This window comes from Dermacentor albipictus, chromosome 1 (genome assembly GCF_038994185.2).
Source record: "Dermacentor albipictus isolate Rhodes 1998 colony chromosome 1, USDA_Dalb.pri_finalv2, whole genome shotgun sequence".
In the NCBI taxonomy this organism is placed as follows: domain Eukaryota; kingdom Metazoa; phylum Arthropoda; class Arachnida; order Ixodida; family Ixodidae; genus Dermacentor; species Dermacentor albipictus.
This window is the reverse complement of record NC_091821.1, coordinates 466,075,182-466,083,401: the sequence shown is the minus strand read 5'-3', so window position 1 is coordinate 466,083,401 and position 8,220 is coordinate 466,075,182. Positions and strand designations below refer to the sequence as shown.

The 8,220-nt window shown below is 47.8% G+C and overlaps 1 long non-coding RNA gene across 1 annotated transcript; it reads left to right on the top strand.

Annotated features, from left to right (window-relative positions):
- The first annotated feature begins 578 nt into the window (after window positions 1–578).
- On the top strand, window positions 579–2,546 carry LOC139054808 (uncharacterized). The gene is made up of 2 exons (XR_011511519.1): window positions 579–1,088; window positions 1,810–2,546. It is a non-coding gene; the product is annotated as an uncharacterized lncRNA (long non-coding RNA).
- Window positions 2,547–8,220: the final 5,674 nt, after the last annotated feature.

Here is an 8,220-nt window from a genome sequence, read left to right as displayed (position 1 = left end):
GTTTGTTCCCAGCTGCGGCGTCCGTGATTAGCGTCACTCTTTGTCCTGTGTGTACACACCTCGTAGTATATCTTTGTCTGAGATGTGGTGCGTGCTCTGGCTCGTGCGATTCGTTCCTCCTCTTGTAGAAGTCGTCCCGCCTAGCGTCTATAAGCGTTTATTTATAATTTGTTTATGTACTAGCTATACACGTGCGCGCTATATGAATGTAGCAAAGAAATATACCTCGCGGAAAGAGTCAAGCTGCCGCTGGAAGCGCGGCTTTGTTGATATTGCAGAGAGGTCCGCCACACCAAATACTTGCCTATTAGGACGCGTGAGACATGGGTAGAACGGGGTTTGTCTACAGCATTTATCTTTTCTAGCAGATCGAGTCGGTATACAGTGAACTCCCTGATTATACGAGCTCCGATAAAAATGAAATTGCCGAACTTTAACATGCTGCAACGCTGCTGCGCACTTGCTGACATATCAAGGACTATACTATAGTTACAAAATTTCCGTGGGCAGTTATCGCAATCGCAGCTCGGCGCTTATCTGCCTCTGTAGTTTTGCTTAAGGTAGTGCGTGAACGACGACTTTTTTTTTCTTTTTACGATGCGGCGCGATGTACGTCGTGCGTATGCACCAGCGGTGACAGGCGCTGACAAGCCTTCGCCGGCAACGGCTAAACGGCGTCGCCTCAACGAACGAGAGTTGCATTACGCAACTCGAAGGCTTCCCGCACTCCCAATCGGCGTCTCGCCGTCGTTCCAGCCATGACGCAAAACTCGGCAGCTCGAGACACACGGGCCGACATTTGTATCGTCGCTCGGCACTCGCGCGCGCACGTACAAACGGAGACGCGCACCGAGGAACCATTTGCCAGCGCGCATGCAGCCTACCTACCGCAGCGGGGCGCGCGCGCGCATTCCACCGCGTGACTCACTCGGCGGGGGCGTTGAATCGGGTCACGAGGAGAGGACGGCGTCGTCATCATCAACGGTGCCATAAGCCAAGGAGTTTGGGGTCTTCCCCCGCGGCGTCCTGCCTGCCTGCCTCCGTATCCATCGCAGCGGCGAAGTCTACGAGCACCTAGCGACGATCAGGTAGGTAAACGCGCCCGTCGCGGCCGTTCCGCTGCTTTCCCTCGGTTTTTTCGCAAAAAAGAACCGCGCCCTTTATACCGCCCGCTAATCTCTTCGGAGGAAACTGCGCGAAGGTAGCGAGGCTTCAACGGATGAGGCTCTCGCTGTTTTACTGAGATGTTATTTTGTTTGTATTTTTGTTGGGCACGCTGCTTGGTTTCGTCATTTTATCTAGGCGCCGTGTGCCTACAGCGTGGTTTATGGGAACTCGAGGAAAGGGTACGTAGGCATAAGGCTTGTTGCGTACATTGTTTGAGTGAACCGATTGCGCCGTGCGTGTCACTGCCCCGGTAAGGTGAGAATTGTGAAAATGACGGAGAGGTCTGAGAGCGTTGACTCCACACGCACAGCCATCATGCAGACATGCCTTAGTGATCGAAGCTGTCTTCAATAAGCAGATTTCTCATAGCACTGCTCGCACTCTGATGTTCCAGTTGCGTTCTGCCGTAATGAAGTGGACAGGAACCTAGTACTTTACACACCTATGCTTCCTGAGAACAGCTGTTGTCAACTAAAACATTCTGGCGTGTTTTGCGCGTGTATTTATTTCGAACTTTGCACTCGTTCCTTGACTTATCACGTTTTGGAGGCTCCGCGTGGTGTGATTTCAGTGTCGCATTGTTGTATCGTGGCGAGTGTAGTAGAACTTGACTGTAATTCACTATACGGTGCTTCTTTTTAGCGCTACGAGAGGTGCCGTCAACATCAACCACTGAAGAAAGCAAGCGCCTGCTGTATTGATATCGTCCGCGTTTGGTCAGCTGGTCTCCCCCCAATCGCGCTATGTTCTCCTTGCGCCAACAAGCGCATCGATGCTAATGCGATTATTGCATTCAGTAGTTTTTTAAGTTTAATGTTCTCATCATCAGAGGTATACCTATATAAGGGTGGTATACAAAAGAAAGAGGTCCCAGAGTTTGGAACTGCAGCGAATTTGAAGAATTCCTGCGTCATAATTACATTGAGGAACATATTCATCATCACTCAACTGTTCTTTAGGTATATACTGCAAGGGAGGCGATCAACACTGGGTAGTGTGAGCGATGTGCGCAAAGTTTTGCGCCATGTCTTATCCGTTGGCACGCTCTTTGCAACCATGAAAACAGTGGTCCAAGAATCTTCTTTGAGTGACAGCTCTCTGAAGCTGCGCATATTCTCTGACCTTGGAGCAGCATTGCTACTACTCCGTGCGCGGCAAAGGCGCGTTTGCTCTACTTCCGGAACACTGGCTTGAACTATTCACTTTAGATGGTCGTTAATTGTACATGCTTGTGCTTGTTACATGGTTATGTCGCGAGTATGTACCATCTGTGTTTGAGTGAGTAATTTCGTGCATCACCAATATCAACGGAAGTACCATACCAGGAGTATGCCCAAGCAAACATATCTAGCAGATATTAAACAATGTCTCTCGCTCTGTCTCTCTCTCTGTCATTATCACACACTGACTCATGACGGTACGCTGCTTTACTTGTGACTCTTATGACCCCGTGAAATGTTCCTGCTCTTGACTTCACTCGCTGGTGTGTCATCGTCTTTATCATTAGGCTGAAAAACGCTAGATAACGAGCTGCAGTCTTAAAACCAGTCTATTTTATCCCTGAAATTATGCGGTTTAGGCGGTATGACACAAAGGAAAAGCGATCTGCACCAGCGAAGACAACGTTCAACGTAAAAACGACAGGGATAGTATCGTAATATGAGCGGCAGAGGTAACGGCTGACTCCTTGTCAGCTTTTTTCAAACACTTTTTACATCTTTTTAAAATAATGGTTGCGGCTTACAACCGCGCTCAACCATGCAGAACTACCTGAAACCAAAAGAAAACTGTTACATAACGGCTTTTCAAGTAGCTTTTATTGTCGACTGGTATATTCGATTTTGATTCCTGTCTCTCTCACCTTTCAAATTCCCAATTTTCTTCTCCGAGAGTAGGGTAGCTAACCGAACGCTCTTCTAGTTAACATGCCTTCCCTTAACTATGAATTCGATTGCAGCGTATAATTAACATAGCTAATTACATGCAATGAATTTTGTATATTAGATAGTTAATTAGCTTTTATGGATTATCACGCACACTTATTGATGCTTGTCGCCACTTTGTAATAAAGTGTTGCCTGAAAAATATTCACCACAGTAAAGAACATTAAATCTTGCTTGTTCAAGTAGCCGATAACGTTTGGAAGGCATTCAAAATCATGCCACCCGTTTTATTACGTCACAATATTCGAACTACACCAGCGTCACTTCTGCGAAACAATCGGCCTATATTCGCTTGTGTCGTGCTGCATCATCTCAAGCCTGTTCCTGCTTCACGTGTTTTACTAACGCCCGCAGTCACGCCATGATGTCATGTTCGGACCACTCCCAAAATCCCCCTCTTGTTTGAACCACAGTCACCCACTCGCGCGTCTAAATGGCGTCACATTGGCGATGAACACTGCCCGTTTCTGGTAAACTAGAATTATTAATGAGATGATTTTAATGTGATTAGCAATCCTTGTCTACCATCCATCCATCCATCCATCCATCCATCCATCCATCCATCCATCCATCCATCCATCCATCCATCCATCCATCCATCCATCCATCCATCCATCCATCCATCCATCCATCCATCCATCCATCCATCCATCCATCCATCCATCTTCTTACGCCAACTACGTGCCCCAGGTTGTGTGCAAGCTTGGGCCACCATATGTGCTCATGGTCATGATGCCATCGAAGTCGTTGTATCGTTGTCATTCCAGCTTCGTCACCCAACTATCGTCATGCCATCGTCGCCATAGCGTCGTCGTTAGACAACCGCTGCCATTCATCTGCTGTCATAACGTCGTCGTCATGCCGTCGTGGTCGCGCCATCGTTGACATTGCAGATTCGTCATCCGGTTTTCTCCGTACCATCATCGTCACGCCATCGTCGTCATCCCATTGTCCTCACGCCGTTGTTACAACATCGTCATCATATCGGAATCGCCATCTCACTGCCGTCATGTAGTCGTTGTCACAACGCATTTGTTGTTCCATCGAAGTCATCCTTTCTTCCTCATTCCATCGTCGTCACTGCGTTGTCGGCATGCCGTCATGCTCATGGGCGACCCTGGCAAGCGAAGAGGGAGATTTAATGAATCCTGAAGTGGTGTGCCTGGTGGCCTGACAGACGGACGGACGGACAGACAGACAGACAGACAGACAGACAGACAGACAGACAGACAGACAGACAGACAGACAGACAGACAGACAGACAGACAGACAGACAGACAGACACGGACGGACGGACGGACACGGACGGACGGACGGACGGACGGACGGACAGACGGACAGATGGACAGACGGACAGACAGACAGACAGACACGGACGGACGGACGGACGGACGGACAGACAGACAGACAGACAGACAGACAGACAGACAGACAGACAGACAGACAGACAGACAGACAGACACGGACGGACGGACGGACGGACGGACGGACGGACGGACGGACAGACGGACAGACGGACAGACAGACAGACAGACACGGACGGACGGACGGACGGACGGACGGACGGACGGACGGACGGACGGACGCCAACCGTCGAATTAACTTGGGTAACTGCGTATGTGCCACTGGGTATGTGCCACTCTTCAGTGAACCTTTTTCACGCCAACTTGAGCAATTGGGACGAGGCCACGAGGCATGCGGTCACTACATTGCTTCAACGCTAATCCCATCAACGTCGATAGTCTCTTTTTTGCGTGGGTTGCCACGCGGCATAACGTCAGTATGGAACTACATATAAGCATGCAGGTCCGTTTCATAAAGATACTGCAATAGTGACTTATAAAATGTGTTGTCCATAATCCATCTTTGTTATCCCTCAGCTTGATCACTGTTCACTTTCACACCTTCAAGTACACTTTCGCGAATTCTCTTTGGCCTAGGGCGCATCCAAAGTAGATGGCGGGCATGCACTGCAGGTGCAGAAGCGGAGAATTTCGGACACTGGACAAAGTCTTCGTATGGTTGACCCCATGCACAAACGCTCGCTGACCCCGGCGGGAAGTCTCCGCAGAGAGAGTCATCTTGTCTGGATTTCTTTTTTTTATTCGACAGGTTAGAGCTTGTGTATTGATTACTAATCTACGCGTGCACCACCCTACTTTTATGTGCTGCCTCTGGGCCCTTAAGGTGGTAATAATAAATAATATGAAGCGAAACGGAGCCGTGGAAAGAAAGGAGAAAAGAGAAAAGGAGAAGGCAGGGAGGTTAACCATAATAACGTCCGGTTGGCTACCTTGGGAATGGGAAGGGGAACAAAGATCACAGGGAGAGAGAGGAGGGAAGGAAAGAGGTAATTAGCGGTGAGTTTGCTTACGCATGTGGTCTAATATAAATTGCATTAATAGACACAGACGTTCACGCAAGCACGTCATCCTCAAGAAGCACAAAAGCGCCTTCACAGCTTTCACCGGCCGAGGAGCGATGGGGGCGGTGTTCCAGCAGCAACTGCACAGAACGCGGCCAATTGTACAGTTTTTGGAGAGCGTTAGCAAGGTCTTGTCTTTCTGGGGCATATTGTGGACAGTGGCACAGCAGGTGGTCGATATTTTCTTCGGTGCTGCAAACCTCGCATGCTGCACTGTCGTTCACTCCAATTAATGTAGAGTATGCCATTGGGAAGGCAACTCCTAACCCAAGGTGACAGAGAAGCGTAGCTTCACGTCGAGGAAGCCCGAGTGGAGGTCGGAGTTCCAGTGAGGGATTTAATCGATGCAGTCGTGTAAGTCTTAAGTTTGGCGAGTTCCACTCGGTCAGTGAGAGACTGGGTGCCAGGTGTCGAAGCTGCTTTGTGGCGTCTGTCCTCGAAAGCGGAATTGGAACGCTCAGTTCTTCCTGATGTGTTGTGCGAGCAGCGTTATCGGCAGAATCATTGCCATTGATTCCACAATGACCAGGTATTCATTGAAAAACAACATCGTGACCTTTTTGTTGGACATGATGGTGAAGTTTGCCCATTTCGTATGTCAACTGTTAATAACATCCGCGTCGGATAACTGACTGCGTGCACTGTAATGCCGGTTTTGAGTCACAGAACACAGCCCATTTTCTAGGTCTTTCAGAATCAATTAATTCCAGTGCACGGCGCAGAGCCGTTAGTTCTGCCGCCGTTGAGGTCGTTACATGCGATGTCTTGAGCAGCAGTGTTATTCCTCGCGTTGGTATAACCACCGCACCACCAGGCAGCCGTGAAATCCTGTCGCAGAAACGGAGTAGGACCTTGTAGATGTTTTCACTTCCTGAAGAAAGCGGCCGCAATAGCCTAGTCACCATGGCGTTGCGCTGCTGAACTCAAAGTCGTGCTTGCGATTCCGGCCAGGACGCCGCATTCCGAAGGGCACGGAATGCAAAAACGCTCGTGTACTCTGCATAGGATGCGCGTTTAAGAACTCCAGGTTGTTAAAAGTAATTCGGAGTCCCTCACTACGGCGTGCCTCCAAATCAGATCATGGTTCCAGCACGTAAAATCCAATATTTAATTATTTTAATTGCTAGGAGGATGTGGCTAGACCTCTTTTCTGATTAAGACTGACCGCGGACATTAAGGCAACATATTTTGAATTTACAAACGTTTGCAGGATGAAACTAGTGGCACTTGCATAACGATACTAATTCCTACAAAATTTCTTGCTGAGCGCCTACAGACTTCAATGCATACTCTTCAGATAGTTCTTGAAATCCAGACTGAAGTTCTTAAGGGAACAGGGCGCAGAATAACCTTCGCATCGTCTTCCTTGGTATTGGCCAACGAAATGTTTTGGTCTGCTTCAATCTCGCGAGACTGTTGCTCCGACAAATAAATATTAGGAAGAAGGAAGAGAGTTATTTTCAAGACGATGCGAGCGGAGCGGTATAGCATAGTCACAGAAAAAACCTTTCCCTGCAGCACTATATGGCGAACAAAAGAGAAACGTGGCATCAATGCCATTTTTTTTTTAGAAGAATAAATAATCTGACGTGTCGTGGCATTGAAGGCGTCTTTCTTTCCCGAATGGTGGCCATAAAACTGGCACTTCAATCATACGAAAGAACGCAAGCGTGCCCGTGACGGTCGCGCATTCGGCGCCATACACAGTTCTCCTTGGCGATGCGTTATAGTTTCAAAACTTTCGGCCCCGTCACAAAGCGTAGCCCAGTTCTCAATTGCATTCCCATCCTGTCTGTTCCCTTTAACACGCGGGTGTAAAATATGCTTGGCTCTTTGCTACGAGGACGCGTCGCTATTATCAACCGGTTTCAATTTCCTACTACCAGCATGCGTCGTCACTTGATTTGTTGCAATTTCAAATTGTATAACTTAATCGACTCTCTGGAACTTAAGTTATTCTGGAAATTCATCCCATTAAAAGAATTAAATTATGGAGTTTTACGTGCCTAAACCACGATCTGATTATGAGTAATGGGGGACTCCGGAATAATTTCGACCACCTAGGGCTCTTTAGCGTGCACCTAAATTTAAGTACGCGGGTGTTTTCGCACGTCGCCCCTATGTAAATGTGGCCGCCGGGGCCGGGATTTCATCCCGCGACCTCGTGCTTAGGAGCCCAACACCATAGCCACCTAGCAACCACGTCTAAATCCCGTTTTGTGGAGTAGGCATCGTGATCCTGTTGTACAAGTAATTGCACCCATAGAGGCGAAATTGTGCTTTTCGCCACAGTGGATATATCTTTATCTACTCAGAATAGATGGATTAAAACTATAGAACATGATTATAGCAAAAAAAAAGTTCGACATCCAATCACCAGATGTCGTGCTAGCAAAATTTTATTGTCACGGTCATTCTTTCTAAAGCATGTGAACGGGGAAATATTTGTCACGTTAACAGAGTGTATTTTTGTTTTTGTTAGAAATTATAGGAATGTAATTTGTATCATAGATGGTATCCAGTGTTGAGTAGTATACGCTTCCGTGTAAATTGGACAGCACGAGTATTTCACCTGTTGTATTCGTAGAGAGTAAGTTTAAAACCAAGGACCGGCTTGTGTGCACGCAGTTTCATTGTCGATCTTTCTGGAGTTAAGGTAAATAATTAATTGATTAATTGGGTGCA